General features: G+C 33.2%; 1 protein-coding gene and 1 pseudogene across 1 annotated transcript in view; one reads left to right on the forward strand and one right to left on the reverse strand.

Annotated features, from left to right (window-relative positions):
• Window positions 1-12,541, forward strand: part of T48 (FU domain-containing protein T48) — a 42,399-nt gene that overhangs the window by 25,921 nt on the left and 3,937 nt on the right. The window lies entirely within an intron of this gene.
• LOC145733468 (uncharacterized) lies at window positions 2,923-4,365 on the reverse strand (annotated as a pseudogene).

Below are 12,541 nucleotides of genomic sequence, written 5' to 3' on the forward strand. Positions count from 1 at the left end.
TGCTACTGAAAAATGGTAGTAAAGATTCCTCAGCTTTTAGTTTCATTTGATGTTATTCCTTTTAAGGAGTGAAGATCCATTACGACATTGGATAACTTCAATCAATGAAGTCGAATATTCTGTTACAAGAATTTTGATGTACATTAATGGATAGTAAAATGACAAATGTTCTTCCTGAATCTATGCATGCGTTTATCTATTCATTTTTATATCGAGTAACTTAATAGGTAGGTATGTGTTTTTATATTGTCTACTAGCAATAAACAAGAAAAATAATACTTTAGTACAGACAAATTAGCGTTGTAATTTACAGGTATGTAGATGATTTATTGTCTTAATGCTGATGTGAAAAACCTTGACTATACTGTTGTATATGTACTCTGATTATTATAACTTTAGTTGCACGTGATCAAGGTGAAAAACGTGACATTTAATGTCAGAACCGTTTGTTTACATTTTGAATTGCATTTACAGAAAGGTCTTAGTTACCTGGTTACTGTTTTACTTAAACTTTTGGGGTATTGGGAGTAAGGGAAGCTTGTTCTGGAGACCCTGAGTTGTTATTTATTAATTAGTTTTTATTTTTTTACTAATCTATTTGGTAAAATAACTGAAAACAAAAAATACTTTGCCATTGTCACTTTTCACAACGAGGCATTATCATTTTTCATATTCGACGTTTTGTTTTTTAGTTACCATCATCAACTTTTGCATATTTGAATAGAGCCTATTTTTCTGATTACCATGATGTACCATATGTTATGGTTCAGTCTTGGAATTTCGTAAAAATCACGAAAACTATTTTTGCAAAGAGCGCTTTGAAAAGGACATCTCAAAAATCCATCGTTTGATCAAATGACAATACCCACGTTATATTACTGCCATTTTCAATATAATGATCATGTGACCAACTGTCAGATGATGACACGAAACGCGCTCTAATCTTTATAAATTGTTGACTGATAGCATGTACAATGCCCTCTTTCTGAAGATACAATTTGTGATATTTTAGCTAAACTGTAACAAAAAACAAAATTCATTTTAATAAGTAAAATTCTATCTAATATGGCGTTCCCAAAACAAAAACCTAAAAACTGATGATGGTTGTCAAAAACTGAGAGTTTTTGTCATTAATGATGACTGCGTTATAAAAAGACAAAAAATGACACAGTAAAATTTTATTTATTTTTAGATACCTCATCAAATAAATCAAGAAAAATCCTCTGAATAGTGCCATAAAATAACATCAACAATTGATTAGAAAGTCAGAAGGAATTCCGTGACGTCATTTAACAGTGTCACATGCTCATTGGTTTGAAAATGTCAATGGTGTCACGTGAATAAGTGACTAAAATTGAAAAAAAAAATTGAAAATAACGAAACATAATTTTCGTTATTTTCAATAAACTGCCAATTTGCAACATATTCCACATCACCGTAATCAGAAAAAATAGCCCATTTCAAAAATGTAAAAATCTATTATGGAGCCTATAAGAAAAATCAAAGTTGATGATACTTACTTCGATATATTCAAATGTATTTTGTGGTTTATGATCCTTGATTGTACAGTATAGTACAGTTTAGCCGACGTTTCGCACATTTATCTTTCCATCCTCAGCGCAAGCAGTTTTTTGATTCCATGTTAGTGTCACTTCAACTAAACACTGATGGTGACATACACGGGATTCTTTTTTCTTTTATACATAACACTTAAATAAAATAACATCAAAACTCATAACAAACCAACCAATAATCACTTGCTTCCATGGGAACCGCTGAAGTAAACGACCCTAAACTATGTCCCCTCTGTATAACTATCGATTACCTAGTTCAGATGCGATAAATAAATTCGCCAATGATTCCCATAATGACTCGATTTATTGGTATTAAGTTAACAAATCACTTTAAGTTAAAAGCGCTATTTCTGAAAGAGAAACATGAAGTTGAACTAGGACACATTGATAAGATAATCGTGAGAAAGATTGTATAAGAATATTCAGGGTCTCACGGTGACCACACATAATAAATAGTACAAATTTAAAAAAACAGTTCTACTCGCGTGCCTAAAGGTTTACTTTTGTGAAAGTATTTTAGTTTAGAAAGCTTCAGTTTTCTGGTTTTAGCATGGTAATCTGTACAATAATGCATGTTGTTTTTTGTACCTTAACATGTAAACAAAATATTTCATTTCTGCAACCCCTGTAGAAAATAAAACTTTTCTCCCTTATTTGAGGGATGATAATGTCACTTTTACTTCCTAAGTAGTGTATGTATTAGTGAAATATTTTCCTCCCTAGAGAGTAAAAGTGAAATCAATGCAATGTCTCTGACACTTTCTTGACAAATTGACAAACATATCCTTGTTAACCACACCTTCTTTTTCATCCAGGTATCCAATAATCCAACATTATTAACATAGTATTTAACTGCTGATTTAGTCACTATTTATGCAACTGGTTAGAAGTTAGAGCAGATTGGCACAAATATTGGTTTGATTAGGTTAGGTTAGATTAAAGTATTACCTTCATTTACAGGATGTTTTGCGGTTATTGCATGATATTTCAAGGCGTGTTTACCTCTAGTGCTATATAACCTACGGTCTAAAGCTGATGTTTACTCATTTTCTTCTACTTGTTAGAGATCTAGATGATCTGTTGATTCCGGACCTGCCTCTGTATTATTTCCTGAGATGTGGACTTCCAGCTGCTGTCTCTCCATCTCTTTGGTTCATTATGAATGATCATTATGAATAAATAATACCTTGGAAACGGTGTAGGTTATAGTGTTCATAACGCCCTGAAACCTTTTTCAATTATGTCTGTTTATTTAATTATTTTGATGTTGCTGGTTATTTATATTTCATCATCTGACGTTCAAGTATATTCATTTATACCACAAACAACCAAATAATAATACAATAAAACTAACTAAACTTTATTTCCAAAATAAAAGTTACATCTTTCGAAAGTTCCGGAAAATAACGCAGAACCAACAACAGAATGATCCGAAACTCTAGTAATGATTTGTTCTGAGTCTCGCATATGTTTGAAATCGATTCTTCCAGTGTTTTCTCATATTGATATCATTTTTATCGAAGAATTTTCTTTTGCATTTTCGTGCGAAGACACCGAACTAGCTATCATTTGAGCAACCTTGTTTTTTGAAGAAATACTTTCTTCAATATATTCCTCTGAAACCGTCGAACTTTTCCACTTTCCATGTCGTTTTAGAGTCTCAAATGTAGCCCCTGCTCCAACAAGAAGAGTAGACGATGTGCGCCACAGACAGTGGCTACTGTAAGACTCCGGATGATCCAATTTCAAGTACTTTGCTATAGCTAGGTACACTTCCTATCGTATACCCACTGGCTGTACTGTACAGCGACCTTCTTCGCTCTTTTATTTCTTTAGGTCTTAGTGCTGCATATCTTCTTATCATACTTAGAACTCCTACGTTTTCCTCGTCGACAATAGTAAAACTTTTTGAAGTAAATGTTTTAGTTTCCGGCACTTTTCCAAATATAACCACCCCTTTATCTTCCATATGGTCAATGGTCGTTTTAACTAACTCATCTCGTCTTAATCTACCAAATTAACCCATTACCAGTATTACCTTATGTTGCAGATGAATGTCATCAGGAGCACTTTCCAGAAATTTCTAATCTTGTTATCTTTCTAAAACTTTAGACTTTTTCGGAACATATCCTTTTGACTCTACCTTCAAAAATGATATCAGACGTTGAAATTGAGAAATGTCTATATTTTTATGAACGATCAGCGTAGATCTAAGAATTGAGTACTTGGTCCATAGTGAGTTAGGAGTATATTTTTCTGACTGAAATAAAAAGAAAGAATAATTAAATTTATGTATTGAAATTATGATAATATTTCCAACTTATCAGCTCCTGGATATACGTCATTAAAACAGTTTCATTAATATTAGCAATAGCATTTTTTTTGTCTTCCAGGCAATCAAAATTTGGTATCCCCTATCATAGGAAGCTGTTTTCTTCAAGACACTCTCAATTGACTTTCAAGCTTTCATTCGCTTTCGCTGAATCTTCTTCAAAATCAAATCATGCCAGAATCAGAAAATTCAGCCAAAGAGAATACGTGGTTTCAAATGAACGGAGCTCCTCCTCATTCTACAAGGGTTATTACAGATTTTCTTAACCGAACCTTTTGCTGACAGGTGGACAGGCAGATTTGGGCCTATAGCATGGCCACCGAGGTCACCTGATCTCTCCCCCAAATGATTTCTTTCTCTGGGGTTATCTGAAGTCGAAAGTTTACATGTCCTAATTCAAAATACACAAGAACTGCAAGATCGCATACGTTCTCGCATGTGATGAGTTGAATCCAACATTTTTAAAAAATACTACGTACGTGCATTTGCAGATGGTCTTGCATACTGTTGGGAACGTGAAGGCGGACATTTTGAGCACTTACTGTAATTGTTTTTGGATATATGGAATAATGTTATAATTTCGTGCTAAAACAGTAATGCAAACGAAAGAAATTAAGGTTTCATTAATCGGAAACTGCACTTAAAACAAATGTTCATAAGTGTTAGGGAAACAATGTGTTACCTACAGAATGCATTGAGGTTTGCTTTTTGGACCTAAAGATATTATGTTCAGAGAAAAAAAAAACTCACTCTATGTTACCCAGAATAAGTATGAACAATTTGACTTAATCCAGCTTGCGAGTACTGCTTGCTATTCTACAATCTCTTTCCAATTAAGTATTATTTGCATTATGCAAGAGATCAAATAAAACAACTTTATTATTACATTACAATCTTTTTAAATGGGGAAACCTTCCGATGCACACGCATATTATTGCCTTGTGATTAAGCAATAAATAACGTGCTCAGAAGCATTCGGTCCGTCGCTTTTCGTTTCTCTCTTCAAAGCGCCTTCATCAGGCATTAATTTAGAGGCTGAATAAAAAGCAATATTTCTTTGAAACGCGGTCAGACCCATTTGACAATACAATACAGTCCGCCATAACAAAACGCTTGTGTGGACGGACAGGTTATATTCACGTGTTTTACCAACATAAAATATTGTTGCACGATTATTACATCACGGATTTACATTGCTGTAACCAGTCGCACTTATAAATTGCATAACGGGACAGCAACGAGCGCAAATGAGAGAGAAATGCCGCATTTTGAGGCAGCCGACAGCATGGCCTAGTAACTCTAGAATATATTTAGTTCTGGTTGCTAGTTTGGTAAAGAGAAATTGCTCATTGGGTAATGTAATTTGACAAGCGTTTTGCATAAATTAGAGCGCCTACCAGTACTTTAATCTTGCAAATAGGGTGTAACTAGGTACCTGTTAGTGTCCATTAGCCATTTCTTATTATGATGTATTCCACACCTTGTTTCTCATGGTTTCAGTATGTAAGTTTTTACAGGGTGTCTAAAATTACAAGCTTTATTAGTTATACAGTTACTACACTTTCTTTTCTTAAATTAAATGAGGTAATAAGAATATTTTACAAAAAAGCCAGAGTATGCAGTAGTGATTGGCGTAAGTTTAGAATGACCGGTTATTTATTTGTAAGGTAATTCAAAATCTGAGGACATTATATTATATTATTTAAACAATTTATAATTTATCAGTAATTTACTGACAATTGACCAAACAACTGTCATAAATCTCAGAAACACTCCCAGTCTTGTTTCGAAAATTGTGTTAAACTGTAATGCTTGTAAAAATAATTCTAGGCAAGTTTTGACAGATTTGACATTACTGACAGTTATCACGTGATTTTTGGAGGATAATTTAGCTAGGCAGTATCATGACCACTGTCATATATCTCAGAAACACGATTTGTATCGAATCCTGCAAGAAAATATTTCTAAACCCTGATTTTTCCAACTTTGAAGCACAGTTTGACAGTCAAAGACAAAATTGCCTGTCAAACCTACTTGGCGTGAAAAAATAACAGTTTTGAGCACATTTTAGAAATCCTCATTAAATTTTCTATTCAACAACCTGAAAAAACACTGCAAAATTGTGTACAGTCATAGAGAAAAGCGGTGTCAAAGTTTGAACTGCCAGAAACACAATTTGAACGACAGTCATGGACAAAATCGCTTGTAAAACCCAATTGGAGTTAAAAAATGGCTGTTTTAAGCACATTTTTGGAATCTTCATTAAATGTTCTGTACAATATTCTGAAAAAATGCTAAAAGATTTGGTACAGTCAGTGAGAAAAGTGGTGTCAAAGTCTGAACTGCCAAAAACACAGTTTGAAAGGAGAGTCAAGCACATAATCGCCTGTAAAACCCACTTGGAGTGAGAAAATAACAGTTTTGAGCACATTTTCGAAATTTGGTACAGTCATGGAGAAAAGCGGTGTCAAAGTTTGAACTACCAGAAACACAGTTTGAAAGACAGTCAGGTGCAAAATAGCTTGTAAAACCTACTTGGAGTAAGAAATTTTTTAAGCACATTTTTAGAATCCTCATTAAATTTTCTATCCAATAACATACAAAAACACTACAAGATTTGGTACAGTCAGTAAAAAAAGCAGAGTCAAAATTTGAACTGCCAAAAACACGTTTGAAAGACAGTCAGGGACAAAACCGCTTGTAAAACCCACTTGGAGTGTAAAAATGACTGTTTTAATCACATTTTTGGAATCCTCATTAAATTTCCTGTCCAATATTCTGAAAAAATGCTAAAAAATTTGGTTTTGGTACAGTCAGTGAGAAAAGTGGTGTCAAAGTCTTAACTGTCAAAAACACAGTTTGAAAGGAAAGTCAAGGACATAATCGCCTTATAAAACCCGCTTAAAGTGAGAAAATAGCAGTTTTGAGGACATTTTCGAAATCCTCATTAAATTTTCTATTCAATAACCTAAAAAAACACTACAAAATTTGGTACAGTCATGGAGAAAAACGGTGTCAAAGTTTGAACAGCCAGAAACACAGTTGAAAGACAGTCAGTGGCAAAATCGTTTGTAAAATCTACTTGGAGTAAGACATTTTTTAGGCACATTTTTGGAATCCTCTTTGAATTTCCTATACAATAACATACAAAAACACTACAAAATTTGGTACAGTCAGTTAGAAAAGCAGAGTCAAAACTTGATCTGCCAGAAACACAGTTTGATAGAACAGTCAGGGACAAAATCGCCTGTAAAACCCACTTGGAGTGAAAAAATGACTGTTTTAAGCACATTTCTGGTATCCTCATTAAATTTCATATCCATATCCTGAAAAAAACACTAGAAAATTTGGTACAGTCAGTAAGAAAAGTGGTGTCAAAGTCAGAACTGCCAAAAACACAGTTTGAAAGGACAGTCAGGGACAAAATCACTTGTAAAACCCACTTGGAGTGAAAAAATGACTGTTTTAAGCACATTTGTGGAATTCTCATTAAATTTCCTATTTTCCTATCTTCCTTTTTTAATGGAGCACTCTGTATATTATTCTGTATCTTTATTATGCTTATTGTGGACATTTTACATATATATATAATTATTTATTTTCCAAATAAGGTAGGAATTTATAATTTTCTAAAATTTGTGTTGTATAGTTTCAATTTGAGGATTATTTATTACTTTTTTTAAAATAATTGTGTTAAAACTATTGAACCTTTATTCAGTTTTAAACAAAACTACAAGTAACTAAATTTTTAATTTAAAAATGGAGTATAAAGAAACACCTGAATATTTGAAAAAATACAGTAATCAAACAATTCTGCTACATATTGTTGATAAAAAGCATACCTAATACACCCTCTGACTTTTCTCTCTACAAGTTACAATAAGAAGAAACATTACTTCTGGATGTAGGAATTACAACCTGCAAAACTCCTCCTGATTCTCTAAACTTCTAAATAGACCCTACAAAAATCATTGCAGTGTATACCTCAAATCTGGCATCTCTAATGTGCATTGTAAAGTAAATATTGACTTATAGTAAGTAGTAGCATATTATTATCACTATGTTGATATTTATTAAAAATAAACAGTAGACCGTATTAAATTTATGGATGTCATACAAAAATAAAACAATTATTTTTATATTATACTTCTTACTGGATGATATGGCCTGATTTTGTAGTTATCTAAACATTTAAGCACATTTATCAAAACCATAAAGTTTGAAAACAGCACAACAACAGTTACATTAGGACTTGATGGAAATTATCTTTTCTTTATAATTGTTATATAATATCAACACAATCCATCTGATGATTTGTTGATCTAAATTACCATTTTACGGTTTGGTTTGTATTCCGTAATTGGTGACCGATAAGGTGTGACCACTAGTGTTATAAAGGAAAGAATAATGTGCAAATGTTGCATCATTAAGGATTTTAATGGCGTAACAATAATGGAACTAACGGTTAATTTTCAAAGTTTACTGATGTCAAGCTAGAACACGAGGTATCTAGTATTTATAAGTGAAATATATTTTAGCTCTGATGAACATTTCAGCACGAAAACTCTATGACCAAAGTGCATTTATTTTGCAATTACACGTGTTCAGATTCAGAAAACTGTAGTTAGCCTTTATCTCAGTTATTATTACTAACAATTAATAATTCAGATTACCACTATTGTTTGCAAATATTATTAAAGTTTCTATTAAATCGTTCATGATTCCATAAAATTTACACAATAATTTATTGTTATAATGCACGGCTTTCATTATGTAGGAGTTCATTTGCACTTATCTGTAATAAATAATGTTTTCACTTAAAGAGTGTATTATAAGTGCTATTCATGAATTGAATAAATGTGATGTGAACTGGTAAAAAATGGTGATTGCAAAAAATAATGGTTATAATCTTATTTTATAATTAGTTAATTTAATTAAGTAATTTTTTAAAGTTTAAAATCAGCTGAAAAAATAAGTCACTGTTAAAGGGTTAAAAATGAGGAAAACACGTAACATGTAATAATTTTTCCATTCATAATTATACGTAATTGAGAAAATATGGATATAACGATGTTATTCCATACCTGTTGAGGAAAGAAGATGAATTGAAAAGATTCCAAGTTTAGTTATTCCTTTTGTCACCAATCACACGATAATCTGACAGTTATCATGTAACTGTGCCGATTGTACACAATCGAGTGTCACGTCACAACTAATAGTTTGTTTGTGGTGTTTATGTTTTTTGTAGTTCGAAGGGTTGGTACTTGGAATGTGAGTAGCTTATATGAGGCCGGAAAACTGGCCAACCTACTAGAGGAAATGAAGAGACTGAAGATGGACATTCTAAGTGTCGCGGAAACGTGGTGGCCTCAGGCTGGAGGGTGTCACGTTTCTGGAGGAAATAATGACAGAAATCATAGAAAGGGAGTAGGAGTAGTCCTGACTGAAAAGTTATCCAGATCTGTAATAAATGTTCTTCCTTTCTCAGACAGAATCATATTACTTAAATAGGTCATATTGCATCCAGGTGTATGCACCCACAACAGACTCAACAGAAGATGAGATCGAGACGTTTTACGAATAATTAAAGCAAGTACTCAAACAAGTTAAAAATCATGAGATAAACATGATTATGGGTGATTTCAACGACAAAGGGGGAGAAGGAAGATTTGAAGCATTGGTGGGACCTTATGGACTAGGATTAGGCAATGATCGTGGCGAACGTCTTTGCCAATTCTGCCAGGAGGAAAACATGAAAATAACAAACACATGGTACAAGCTGCCACCTAGACGCTTATATACGTAGAAGGCTCCAGAAGATCGCCCAGACAACATAATCCGCAATCAGATCGATTACATACTCATCAACAAACGTTATGGGACATCGGTAAAGAGAGTATGCACCTATTCATGCGCCGATGTGCCCTCAAACCATGTTCTCTTGATGGCGGTAATCAAAATCAAAATTATGACAATCAAAACCCATGTACCACAAACTAATCAGCCTCATGAGTCACACACTGAAGATATTCCTTAAGATTATCCACTACAGAATATCAATAAAGTGCGAAAGAAACATCGGATCTACACATTTTGGATTCAGACGAGGTTTAGACACGAGAGAAGCATTAGTTGCGACTCAAGTACTGATTCAGAACTGCAACAATAAGACAAAGGACATAATTCTGTGTTCATCGATTATGAAAAGGCGTTCGACAGAATCCAACATCATAAACTGATCCAAATCCGCTGCAAAGCCTATACTGGAACCAAATGGCTGAAGTCAGAGTTGGTAACGATTTCACAGAAGCAAGACCAACTTGTAGAGGGGTCAGACAAGGGTGTATTCTCTCCCCACTTCTCTTCAAATTATATTCTGAAGCCATCTTGAAGCCCTAAAAGAACGCACCGTGGGCGTTAAGGTGTATGGTGTATGGGTCAACAATATTCGTTATGCGGACGACACAGTTCTAATTGCCGATATTTACACTTTGTCCTGAGGATGACCCAAATAAAGGGGACGAAACGTCGACAACAGTGAAGAAAAGAAGAATATTAGGCCGCATTATCTGTATATTTCTTCAGAACATTTGCAACTAATCGCTCATTAGCTTCCATAAAACTTGTAACAACTTGCATGGGTATTTTTCTTTCATTAGGTATACATGTCTGCACTACAATAGACTGGCGTTAGTTATGTAGCTACCTTTCAACTATACAAATTAACTAATGTTTATTTAAGAATATAGTAATAAAAGGAGTTTCTACTTAACTTTCACCTTTTAAACGCACCATCAAATAAATAACAAGTGCCATTGTTCGGTACTACTTCTGTAGAAATGGCGATCAAACGCGTCGAATTGTACGGCTAGCCAGTTTTACAGTTAAAACAACAAACTTATATGAGCATGTCGAAGAATAATAAGGTCCAACATTCGAGCTTTTAAAGGCGAAAAAAACGAACAGCGCCTTCTGCAACACACTACGACTAATGTTTGCCTAGCTGATTGTGCAATGGTCAACACAGAAGACAAAACAAAGTTTGTCGACCTTTGAATTGTTTTTTTTATGTTTCTGTGTCATTTGTTTGTGAAAAATTAAAGCATAATAATAACGAATTTGATTTCATAGATGTATGTACAAAACTAAACAGGGTGATTCAAATTTGATTTTCAGCCCTTTTTGATTTTCCGAGTACTTCCAAAGATATGCTAAGAAAACTTGTGCAAGTCAGTTTCATCTGCGAGGAGAAGAATAAAAGCTGATTGATATTTTAAAAAATAGAGAGGCAAAAAATTTGAAAAAAAAAATGCAGGATTAAACTACTATCCACCTACTTACTAAGACTAAAGTCTATTTCAGGACTAATTGGTGTACAACTAAATTTTTTGGACTGAAACAAGTCTTGAATTTAATCAAACACTGGAAACAGTCCAAATTAAATTTTCGCTCTAACTCATTTCTAAAAATTAGTTGTCAAGACTAATACTGGAGCATTTAGTAACTGAATGCTAGCGAATTTGTTACTTTCATTACTGAAGAGTCTGAAACATGACTTTTACTATTAGAAATAGTCTAAAACTCGATTTTTTAGTCTTAAAGCACAAAAAACAGTCCTAATTTCTTAGAAATGCTACATATTTTTGCACCTCTGAGTGTAGAAGTCAATTTAATACTAAAGAAGTTTAAAATGACATTTTCAAGACTATGGACCGTGTACAAACTGGCTTAGCAGGCAAGATAGATAGTCTTGAAACTAGATTTTTCAGGCTGAAAACAACCTTAAAACATTAAAACCGTCTAGATTTTTAAGAAATGCTAGAATTTTTAGCTCTGAGCGACTTAGGTCCACTTAAAAATATATAAATTAAAAAAAACTAAGACCACGCCCACTTAACCTAACCTAACCTAAAATTTTCAAGGTAAGAGTAGAAGTGTGGGATAAAATAATTCTGCTGGCAAAATTTTGAAAAGAAGACTGGAAGAATGTGTTGAAGTGAATGAGCTAGCTAAGTGCCTCAAATTTTCAAGAAAAGAGTTGAAGAATGTATTGAAATGATTGTGCGCTGCCTAAAAATGTAATGCCATAAGTTCAAGAGAAGTGTAGAAGAGTGTGCTAAAATGATTGTGTTGGCTAATTGCCTAAAATGTTCAAAAGAAAAGCAGAATAATGTGTTGAAACGTTTGTGTTGGGTAATTTGCCTAACATTTTAAAGACAAGACTAGAAGAATGTCTAGAAATGATTGTGCTTGCTAACTGTCTAAAGCTTTCAAAAGGAAGGTGTAGAGATTTGGTGAAATAATTGAGCTAGCTAATTGCATAACATTTAAAAAAAAAAGTAAAAAAACTGGCTTAAGTTTTCAAAGAAAGAGCAGAAGAAAGTGAAGAATAATGAAGCTGGCCAATTGCCCAAACTTTCTAAGAGAAGAGAAGAAGAATGTGTTGATTTGATTGATATGGCTAATTACACAAAAATTGCAAAAAATAATTACTGACAGGGTCATATTTACGCACAGACTATTTTTTATTTGTTATCCTGTCAGTATAAATTAAAAATATAATTAATTATAAATTAAATTAAATAGGATTCAGCCAATAACATTACAGAGTTAGAGCAGGCTTATTGTCAGAATA

Source organism: Ips typographus, linkage group LG1 (assembly GCF_016097725.1).
Source record: "Ips typographus isolate SLU linkage group LG1, UJ_Ityp_2.0, whole genome shotgun sequence".
NCBI classification, from domain to species: Eukaryota; Metazoa; Arthropoda; class Insecta; order Coleoptera; family Curculionidae; genus Ips; species Ips typographus.